Source organism: Ursus arctos, unplaced genomic scaffold (genome assembly GCF_023065955.2).
Source record: "Ursus arctos isolate Adak ecotype North America unplaced genomic scaffold, UrsArc2.0 scaffold_4, whole genome shotgun sequence".
Lineage (NCBI taxonomy): Eukaryota > Metazoa > Chordata > Mammalia > Carnivora > Ursidae > Ursus > Ursus arctos.
The window spans coordinates 13,442,497-13,452,822 of record NW_026623056.1 but is presented as its reverse complement, the minus strand read 5'-3'; the positions used below and the strand labels follow the sequence as shown (position 1 = coordinate 13,452,822).

The following is a 10,326-nucleotide window of genomic DNA, read 5'->3' as shown; positions in this document are numbered from 1 at the left end:
ATCAAGTTCCAAGAAGCAGCAGCTTTTCCTTTTAATACATTGTGCATGCCACCTAACTACAGGTTTTAAAAATAAGTGATATTATTAATTATTCCACCGTTTCCATCTGAGCTGACAAACATGTCTTAGCCAGAAACTTATCATTTGTAATGATGAATAAACAATATTGGGAGCAAAAAGACTGTTGAGCAAGTCACGTTAAAAAAAAAAAGAATTCTCAGGGCAGTCTAGAAAATTTCCAGAGATTGTCAGGAGCAAAAGAAGCAGGAGGCAGCTTTCATTTTACATCTTCACGTGGCATGGAATTTTAATGCAGTAAATATTTTAACATTTAATGCTAATGAGTTAACTCTCATCCAGCAAATTTGTAACAGTTATATTTTGGTAGGAAAAAATACAGAACATCATCGTAGAAGTTCAAAGACTTCAGGAAGTTTTATTGAGATAGCAAAATGTGTAACAAGTCCCTGACGGAGTATGCCCATCTCCAAGGAAAAAGAAAGCAGTGAAAACCTTCTCTGACCATCACTGTGGAAAGGATATAGGACAAGAGCAGCACCAATAGAGAGCGTATAGGAGCATGTACCTGCATTTAGAAAGAAAAGTACCATTATGGGTAGCCAATCCTGGCAATGTGCCCAAAGTTAGATGGGTGGTGAAGTTACCAGTGTATTCAGAATCTGACATAGTCAGCATGTCAGTCTACTCTACTGATCCTATGAGTATCACAGTGTCATAAAGTGATGGAGCTTGGAGGATAATTCATTTGGTTTAATATTTATTGAGCATTTACTATTATAGCTGGTGCTGTCTAGGCACTGAAGATAAATCAGTTAACAAGACACCCTAGGTCTCTGCCCTCTAAAAGGTTATCATTAGCTAAATTACAAATATGATTTGGGGTAATAACAAATGCTATAAGGAGAGATGAAGAGCCGGGTAAGGGGATAGTGAATGAAGAGTTGAGTTGTTTTAGATAGGGTGGTCAGGAATTGCTCTTTGTGGAAGATATAGTTAGCCAGGGATTTGAATGATGTGAAGGTGCCAATCATATAAATGTCTTTGGGAAGAGCATTTCAGGCAAAGGAAAATACCAGTGAACAGGGTCTGAGGGGGGAATGAGGTTGCATATTTGAGGAATAGCCAGAACGTTAGTGAAGTAAGTTAGGGAGGGTGGGCAAAGATGAGATGGGAGAGGTAGTTGCAGCCAGATCATGTAGAGTTTGGCCTTAGTAAGTTTAGATTTCTTTCTAAATATGATGGGAAGCCATAGGAAGGTTTTGAGTAGGGGGCTGATGTGATCTGTTCCATGTTTTAAAAATGATTACTCATATGGGAGTTTAGACTGTAGAAGGGCAAATGTAAGAGCAAGGGAGGCCAATTAGAAGAGAATTGCAGTATTTCAGGTGAGGATGTGGATAAAGATGCACCAAATGATAAGCAGTAGAGCGGTGAGAAATGGTTGGATTCTGGTTTTGTTTTAATGGCAGACCTAAGAGGACTTGCTGATAGGTTTTGGAGTGAAAGGCAAAAATCAAAATTATTCAGTTTTTAACGTGAGGTTAAGTGAGTTCACTGAAGTCACAGAATTCATTAGTGGCAGAGCTGGGATGCCTGCTTGGGTAATTTTCACTGCATTTTTAGATCTCTGCCTTTACTTTAACGCGAATTTCTATGTTTCTCCTGTCCTATAAGATTTAATATCCCATCAATAAAAGCCACTTAAAGAGTTTTGTAATGTCATTGATTATTAACAGTGGTTACCATACATACGTTATATTTGACAGTTTTTGAGTCATACATAGAGAAGTTTAAACCCATTGGAAACTGCACTTCTTGTTTTGTTTTGTTTTTAGCAATGAAAGGCAAGACTCAGAATATTACTTCATGAAGTCTTGTGCAAGACAGGAAACAGTAAATAGGAAAGCTAAATGTATTCATTATAATAGGACCAGTATTGTGCAGTGACAAAAGCACTGACCGAGGCATGTTCATGTTCATGACATGGATTCTACACCAAATGCGACCTCTAACTAGTTGTCCTATGTCAAAAAAGTCATTCAACCTCCTTGCACTGGAGTACTTTGCATGTACAGTGAGAAGAGGGGAGCCAGTAATCTTGGGATCTGTGCTGATCACTGGACCACTAATAATGTAAGATCTAAGCGATCTTGTAACCATTTTTAGTTGTCTTCATTGAGTCTTAGTTAAAGGAGTCATCCATAGAACCATTTGAAAAATATTGGCTGTAGATAGCTCAGGAGTTGAGGGAAAAGTTAAAAATAGAAGTAAATACATAGATTTTCCCTGCATAAAGCAGTCATCAGTTGCACAGACTCTGAGTAGTGATACAAGGAGTGAGCAGCAGGGTGATTTTAAGAGCTCTCCCCGGGAAATTTTGTGACTGTCAGACAACATTAGTCCAACTTTGCTGTGTCCTGCCCTGACCTTGTGTGCCATTCGTGGTTACTGCCTTTACAGTTCTCCCAAACCCCACCTGCAGACTTTGCTTGCTTGCAGACTTCCACGAAGTGTGTTGCTTTCAGACTCTCTCTAAGCATGCTTTATCTGTAAGGGGGGCCCAAACTGGTTACTTCTTCTGGAAGATGCTCCCAGGCCCACCTATTTGGCTTTCCAGGATACCTGGTATATCTTGATGATTTTATTTCCTTTCATTGCCCAGAGTCAGTTTTGTCTCCTAGAGTTGACCCACTAGGTGGGTCATTTAGTCCTTGGACTATACCATTCTTGCAAGAACTCCTGAGCGCATTCTGACAGCCAGGTCCAAAGTTCATCATCTTCCTCATATTTTCTAGGTCTGCAGGATATGGACCACTCACTAGTATTTCCCAGTGTTACCTCCAAAAGACTGCTTATTCATCATGTGCTCTCTGATGGAAGGCCTCATCTACATGGCTCATTCTTTCAGAAATGAGCTAAAAGCCATTAGTGCTATACCAAGGAGCATCTGGTACCATTCCTTAACACTCTAGCCACGCATTTAGTTCCACTGACTCTCATGGAAGCAGTCTGTTACTATGGCTTGTTTAAAAAGTCAGAAGGTGGTTCAGCATATTGTCAGGACTAGAGCCAGAGCCTCTGACCCACAGGCTACTATTATGTTTTAAAGAGATGCTGCCAGAGGATTTGAAAGGATATAGAGCTCATTTATTCAATAAACTTACTATTTTAATATAAAATAGCTATTCAAGGCATATACATGGGGCTTGGGATAAAAATAGTGAAAAAGGCACATATCCTTCCTGATAAGATCTGAGGTATTTAGAGGACTGGGAAGTAGTTACAGATTCTTTTCAACATGTCTTCCTTAGAGCATGTATGCAAATTGAGTAATAGAAATGGTCCTAAATGTGCTATATTTGCTCAAGGTAGATATGCAAATTATTATTAGTTACATTTTCTTTGGTTATTTGGGACTATTTGAAATGAAATGAACACAAACCCCTGTCGTATAGATTGCATTAATAGATAGTAAGAGTTTATTGTATATGTAAAATGATAATCACTTGTTTTTATGAAATAATTATGGTCTAGTCCACTATCATGTAAGTCAAAGTAGAAGAACTGTGTAGCTGTCACTCCTGGTTATTGTTTGGCAAATACATAGGGAAGAACCCAGTCTTGGGCATTCCGCAGACTCCAGGCTTTTTAGATTTGAAGGGAAACTCCACTGCCACAGTGGAACCAGCAGGAAATTTCTACACTGGCCAACACAATGATAATTTTTCAGTTACTGCTGAAAAATTCATCTCAATGTTGACTGTTGCCAAGTGCTACAGATGAGATTGGGAAACATTAGTGTCCACAGAAAAAGTACTTCAGTATTTATGCTTTTGACCCCAAATGAAATTTAGGTGACTAACTTCAAAATAATTCATATTTATTTAAACATAATATTGATTTGTGCATTGTTAAGTATGCTGAGTATTTATATTCCTTCAATCTTCAAATGTTTTTAAGTGGTTCTAATGGTAAAAAGAAAATAGATATAAATTCAGATCCCAACACTGCCACTTATGAACTTGAGCAAGTTATTTAACCTTTCTAACTTTTAATTTTTCTCCTGTAAAATTGGGATGGTAATAATACCTAATTCATAACAATTTTGAGATAATGTATATAAAATACCTAGTGTAGTACCTGGAGCAGTTAAGTACTCAATAAATGTCAGTTATTTGTATTAATACAATACCATATGTATAATAGATTCTTGTAAACATTTGTTTAAGAATGAACAAGTGAATAACTTTACTATCACAGAACTTCAGGAATATTTTATCATTTATTATAATTTTACTCAACTCTTTTTCATAGATCCAACATACCGCATTTTTTCTTCTGTGAATACATATCCTCCTTCTTAACTTTAGCCCTTTGGAGTCATGACAGAGAAGTCATAGAATATCATGTTTCTGAGGCCAGACTTTATTGGCCATTTGTCAAGGGGATACTCCTTTCTCTATTTGGAGACCAAGTGGATATGGGGCTACTATACACAAGATTTGGGGTATTTCCTTCCCAAGAGATAGGTTATGAACATTAAACCGGAGAGGTAACAAGAACCTGAGGTGTTCAGATTTCTTCATCTCTTGCCCTTTATGATAGGATTTTGTCATGCTTGCTATTTTGAAATATTTGTTGAGAGAAAGTGGAATATGCATTTCAGTGTCCCAAATGAGACCAGAAAAGTTGCATTTGGATATTGTCACTAACAATCATGTTTGATACGAAGCAGGGAAGCAGATCACCTCAGCTCCAATGAAGCAATAACTGGACAAACCTTTATTCATCCTCTTCTCCTAGAGTTAAATGTAGGCAGGAATTTATCACTGTTAGGGAATTTGAAACAATAAAAGGAGAAGTGCCTCACAATAAAGGGCTGAGCAAACATTGTGGGTAATATTTAATTCCTTCTTAATATTGTTTTGAATAGAAAATAAAAATAATTTTTTTGAAAAACCATTCTGACTAATATCTGTTTTTGGGAGTTTTGAAATTTTCCTGCACTGCTTTATACAAAAAGTGATTGACTAATTTCTGACCTAAAGAGGAGGGCTCCCTAATCAGTGGCCAAGAAGTTCCTCAAGACAGTGTCCCACTTTTATTTATTACTTTAAAAATTATTAAAGTATAAGTAACATGTAATAGTATATTTGTTTCAGATGTGTAACATTGATTAGACAGTTTTGTGCATTACTCAGTGCTTGCCACAATAGGGTCGGTCACCGTCTGTCAGCATACATAGAATATCATTGTCTGTGTTCTCTATGCTGTACTTTTCATATCTGTGACTTATTTATTTTATACCTAGAACCTTGTACCTCTTAATTACCTTTATCTACTTTATACCCCGCCAACCACTATCCTCCCCTCTGGCAACCTTCAGTTTGTTCTCTGTATGTAAGAATTTGGGGACGCCTGGGTAGCTCAGTCAGTTGAGTGTCCAACTCTTGGTTGCGGCTTGGGTCATGATCTTGGGGTCGTGAGATCAAGCCCCGTGTTGGTCATTGCACTCAGCAGGGAGTCTGCTGGAGATCTTTCTCTTCTGCTCCCTCTCCCCCTCCCCCTGCTTGCACACGCTCTCTTTTCTTAAAATAAATAAATAAATCTTTGAAAAAAAAAGTTTCTTTTGTTTTTCTAGATTCCACATGTAAATGAAGTCACATGGTGTTTGTCTCTGTCGTTTGACTTATTTCACTTAGCATAATACCTGCTAGGTCAATCCATGTTGTCACAAGTAGCAAGATCTCTTTCTTTTTTATGGCTGAGTAATATTCTATTTTGTATGTCTATGTATTCATGTATGTGTGTGTGTGTGTGTGTGTGTATACACACATATGCACATACACCACATCTTCTTTATTCACTCATCTATCGATGGACACTTACATTGCTTCCATATCTTAACTATTGTAAATAGTGCTGCAGTAAACATAGGGGTGCGTATGTTTTTTCAAATTAGTATTTTCGTTTTCTTTGGGAAATACCTAGTAGTGGAGTAGTAGAATTACTTAATCACATGGTATTTCTATTTTTAAGTTTTTGAAGAACGTCCATACTGTTTTCCTCAGTGGCTGTGCCAATTTACATTCCTACCAAAAGTGTACAAGTATTCCCTTTCCTCCACATCTTTGCCAACAGTTGTTATTTCTTATCTTTTTGATACTAGCCGTTCTGACTGGTATGAGGTGATATCTCATTGTAGTTTTGACTTTCATTTCCCTAATGATTGATGATGCCAAGCATCTTTTCATGTGTCTGTTTTCCATCTGTATATCTTTTTTAGAAAACGTCTATTCAGGTCCTTTGCCCATTTTTTGATCAGATTATTTTTGTGTGTGTTGAATTGTGTAAATTTTTTTAATGTCTTTTGGATATTAACCCCTTAGTTCATATATTTCATTTACAAATATCTTCTCCCATTCAGTAGGTTGCCTCTTTGCTTTGTTGATGGTTCCTTCACTGTGCAACTTTTTGTTTTGGTGTAGTCCTAAAAGTTTATTTTTGCTTTTGTTTCTCTTGCCTGAGGAGACATACCTATAATATGTTGCTAAGACCAGTGCCAAAGAGATTATTGCCTATGTTCTTTTAGGAGTTTTATGGTTTCAGGTCTGCATTTAAGTCTTTAATCCATTTTCAGTTTATTTTTGTGTATGGTATAAAAAAGTGGTCCCATTCTTTTGCATGTAGCTGTCCAGTTTTCCCAGTGCCATTTATTGAAGGAACTGTCTTTTCCCCATTGTATATTCTTGCCTTCCTTGTGTAGATTAATTGATATATAAGTGTGGGTTTATTTCTGGGCTCTCTATTCTGTTCTGTTGAGCTGTGTGTCTATTTTTTGTGCCAGTACCATACTGTTTTGATTAGTATAGCTTTGTAGTACATCTTAAAATCTGGGATTACGTTACCTCCAGCTTTGTTGTTCTTTCTCAGGATTGCTTTGGCTATTCAGAGTTTCTTGTTCTAATATCTAAATATTCAATATTTAGGATTGTTTGTTCTAATTCTGTGAAAAATGCTGTTGGTATTTTGATAGGCGATTTCATTGAATCTTGCTTTAGGTAGTATGGACATTTTAATGATATTTATTCTTCCAGTCCATGAGCATGGTAATCTTTTCATTTGTTTGGGTTCAGTTTCTTTCATCAATGTCTTGTAGTTTTCAGAGTATAGGTCTTTCACTCCCTTGATAAAACTTATTCCTAGATATTTTATTCTTTTTGGTGGCAATTGTAAATGAGTTTGTTTTCTTAATTTTTCTTTCTGCTACTTCATTATTAGTGTATAGAAATGCCGCCAGATTTCTGTATATTAATTTTGTATCCTGCAACTTTACTGAATTCATTTATTAGTTCCAAAGTTTTTTGGCTGAATATTTTGGGTTTTCTGTTTATAGTATCATGTCATTTGTAAATGGAGAGTTTTATTGCTTTCTTACCAGTTTGGATGCTTTTTCTTTTCTTTTCTTTTCTTTTTCTCTTCTCTGATCACTGCAGCTAGGACTTCCAGTACTATGTTGAATAAAAGTGGTGAGAGTGGACACCCTTTTCTTTTTCCTGATCTTAGATTAAAAATCTTTCTGTTTTTTGCCACTGGGTTGCACTGGTTCTGGTTGGGGCTGCCTGCTTGGTGTGGCAGTGCAGGAGCCACTTTGGAGAGATGCCTGCCATAGCAGGAAAGTTTGACAGGGTGGGTCTTCAGGGGAATGCCAGGATGGGGCATGAGGTGTTAAAAATGAAGATGTAAAGTGTTAGCACTCATTCCCACAAATTTCCAGCCATTTAGACTGGGGAGTGGGGTGGGAAGGAGAAGAGAAATGGTGCCTGTGAGCACTTTTGTTCCCAGAGAAATCTCTTGCAGATCCCTTCCCCTTCTGCATATATTCTATGATTATTCAGAAATCTCCTTCACATATACCCCAGGCACTTTTCAAACTGCTGCTTCTGTGCTGTTTCGGGGCCAAGTTATTTAGTATACTGGCTCCTTAAGGATGCGGACTCAGTTTCCTATTGCCCTCTGGCTGTCCGGGAATTAAGTCCCAGTGGTTTTCAAGCTAGGTGTTACGGGATTGTCTTCCCAGAAGGGGTCCCCAATGTCAGGGGTACCTTATCCTCTCACTTCTCCATGCTTGTGATGTCCCTTCCATTTGTGGTTGGTCACATGGTGGTGGTGCAGGTTTGGTTCCCAACTGTGTCTCTGCCTCTCCTACCCTTTTCTATGCAGCCTTCTCTCTGTGGGTAACTGTAGAAGGTCTGTTCTGCCAGTCATAGGTTGTTTTCAGAGTTAGTTGCATAGATGTAGCTGTTATCTTGGTGTTAGCTTGGTGTATCTGCAGAACGGGGTGAGCTCATGGCCCTCCTGTTCCACCATCTTCTCAAAACTCCAGTGTCCCACTTTTATTGTCTAATTTTATATTTCTTCTGGATTTCTTTCTTTTTTATATTGAATTTAAGTATATTCAGTAGCTGTTTTTTTTCATTATATTGTCTTTATATAAAAAGCTTTTTTATAGTTTTATGGTTTTATTAACACAGATACAATGTGCACATAAGCCGTCTATTCATTTTCTTCACTGTGCAGCCCAGCATTAGGATTTGTGACTCTGGCGGCCAGCTGGGCTGCTCTTTCCACAGCCGCTTTGTGGTTCTTGGAGGAGACATTGTGAGCAATCTCTGCATGGTAAGATTAGTTGCACATCAGGAGCACTTCAACCTCCTTGATGTTGTGGACTAGGAACCTCCAAAAGCCACTGGGCAGCATGTGCTTTGTTTTCTTTTTGCTCTAATGTTGGGCATCAAGATCTGAATCTTGAATCTTCTGTGCACCCTATTGTCAATGTCTCTGGGTTTCCACAGTTGTGCTTAATTTTGACTTATCAGTCTGACTGGTGTGGGATGAACTTCTTGGTCCTCTTTTTAATGATCTTGGGCTTCATGAGAAGTTCGAGGGTGGCCATGATGCCAAGTAGAAGATGGCTGCCACCTCCACAGGCAGCACCGAGGAAGAGACAAAAAAGCTTTTACTTTTTTTTTTTTTTAAAGATTTTGTTTATTTATTAGAGAGAGAGAGCATGAGCATGGAGCCTGATGTGAGGCTCAATGTGGGGCTCGATCCCAGGACCCTGAAATGACCTGAGCTGAAGGCAGATGCTTAACAGTCTGAACCACCCAGGCACCCCAAAGCCTTTACTTTTTAATTCTATTTTGAATGAATGGCATTGATGAATATCAGGATGGCATCAGAGAAGGTTAGTTGCTTGTTAAGAGGTCTCTATTTTGATGCATTCATGCTGTTTTAGGTCAGGCTCTCCTTGAAGGAAAAGAAGCTTGAGCATATATTAGGTTACATGATAAGAAAATGCTGATATTTGGCTCTTTTTGACTTACAAAAAAGGCAGTTTTACATAGTTCAACCTAATTCATCTGAGTTGGATTCCTGCCTCAGGGTAGAAGTATTTCAACCAGGTTCATAGAGATTGATATATAGGGTAGAGTACTACTTTCACAACTTGTAATGGCCACCATAACTGCCACGACAGCTCCTGGCACACTCTGGCCAGAGTGACAGTTCCACCCTCTACGTGTATCTGCACAGGAATTCAAATGCTGAGTCAGTTCCTAGCAAAGCTACACCCTATATTCCATCAAAGAATGTGTATCTCTTGCTCTCTCTTTTTTTAAAGATTTTACTCATTTGATAGAGAGTGAACGAGCAAGAGAGAGAACACAAGCAGGAGGGGGGGCAAAAGGAGAGGGAGAAGCAGACTCCCTGGCTGAGCAGGGAGCCCAGTGTGGGGCTCGATGACCTGAGCCAAAGGCAGATGCTTAACTGACTGAGCCACCAGGTACCTCTGTATATCTCTTTTGAAGGGGAAAAAAAAAAGATTGTTAAAAAAATACCCTTAAAATATGTACAGACATAAAACTAGGTATAAACCCTTTTAATGTCCAAGACTTCTGCAAATCAAATACAAACAAAAGTATAAAACCAATTTAAATCAACCACATTGATTTAATATGACAGTTTTTTCCCCCTGTAAATCGTAGTTTGCATTATTGATATGGTGCTGATTCCGCAGTGAAGTCTTATGAGTCTGCATGAGTAACTGTCCATATGCATGTGATCACTCAGTTTTCTCAGAATTCATCTCTACTTTGCAAAACCTCCGTTTGTACAGCAAACAATGATCCATTTGATTTTCCCTTGGTATGGATATGACCAACTCTGCTCTTTTGAATAGAAGTTTGACATTTCACAATTAAAAGTACATTTCACATGTAAAGGTACTCTTTGGTGCCAGAGCTC

At 38.2% G+C, this 10,326-nt stretch overlaps 1 pseudogene; it reads right to left on the bottom strand.

Annotated features, from left to right (window-relative positions):
• Nucleotides 1-8,577: 8,577 nt before the first annotated feature.
• LOC113254690 (60S ribosomal protein L32-like) lies at nucleotides 8,578-8,977 on the bottom strand (annotated as a pseudogene).
• Between the last annotated feature and the right edge of the window lie 1,349 nt (nucleotides 8,978-10,326).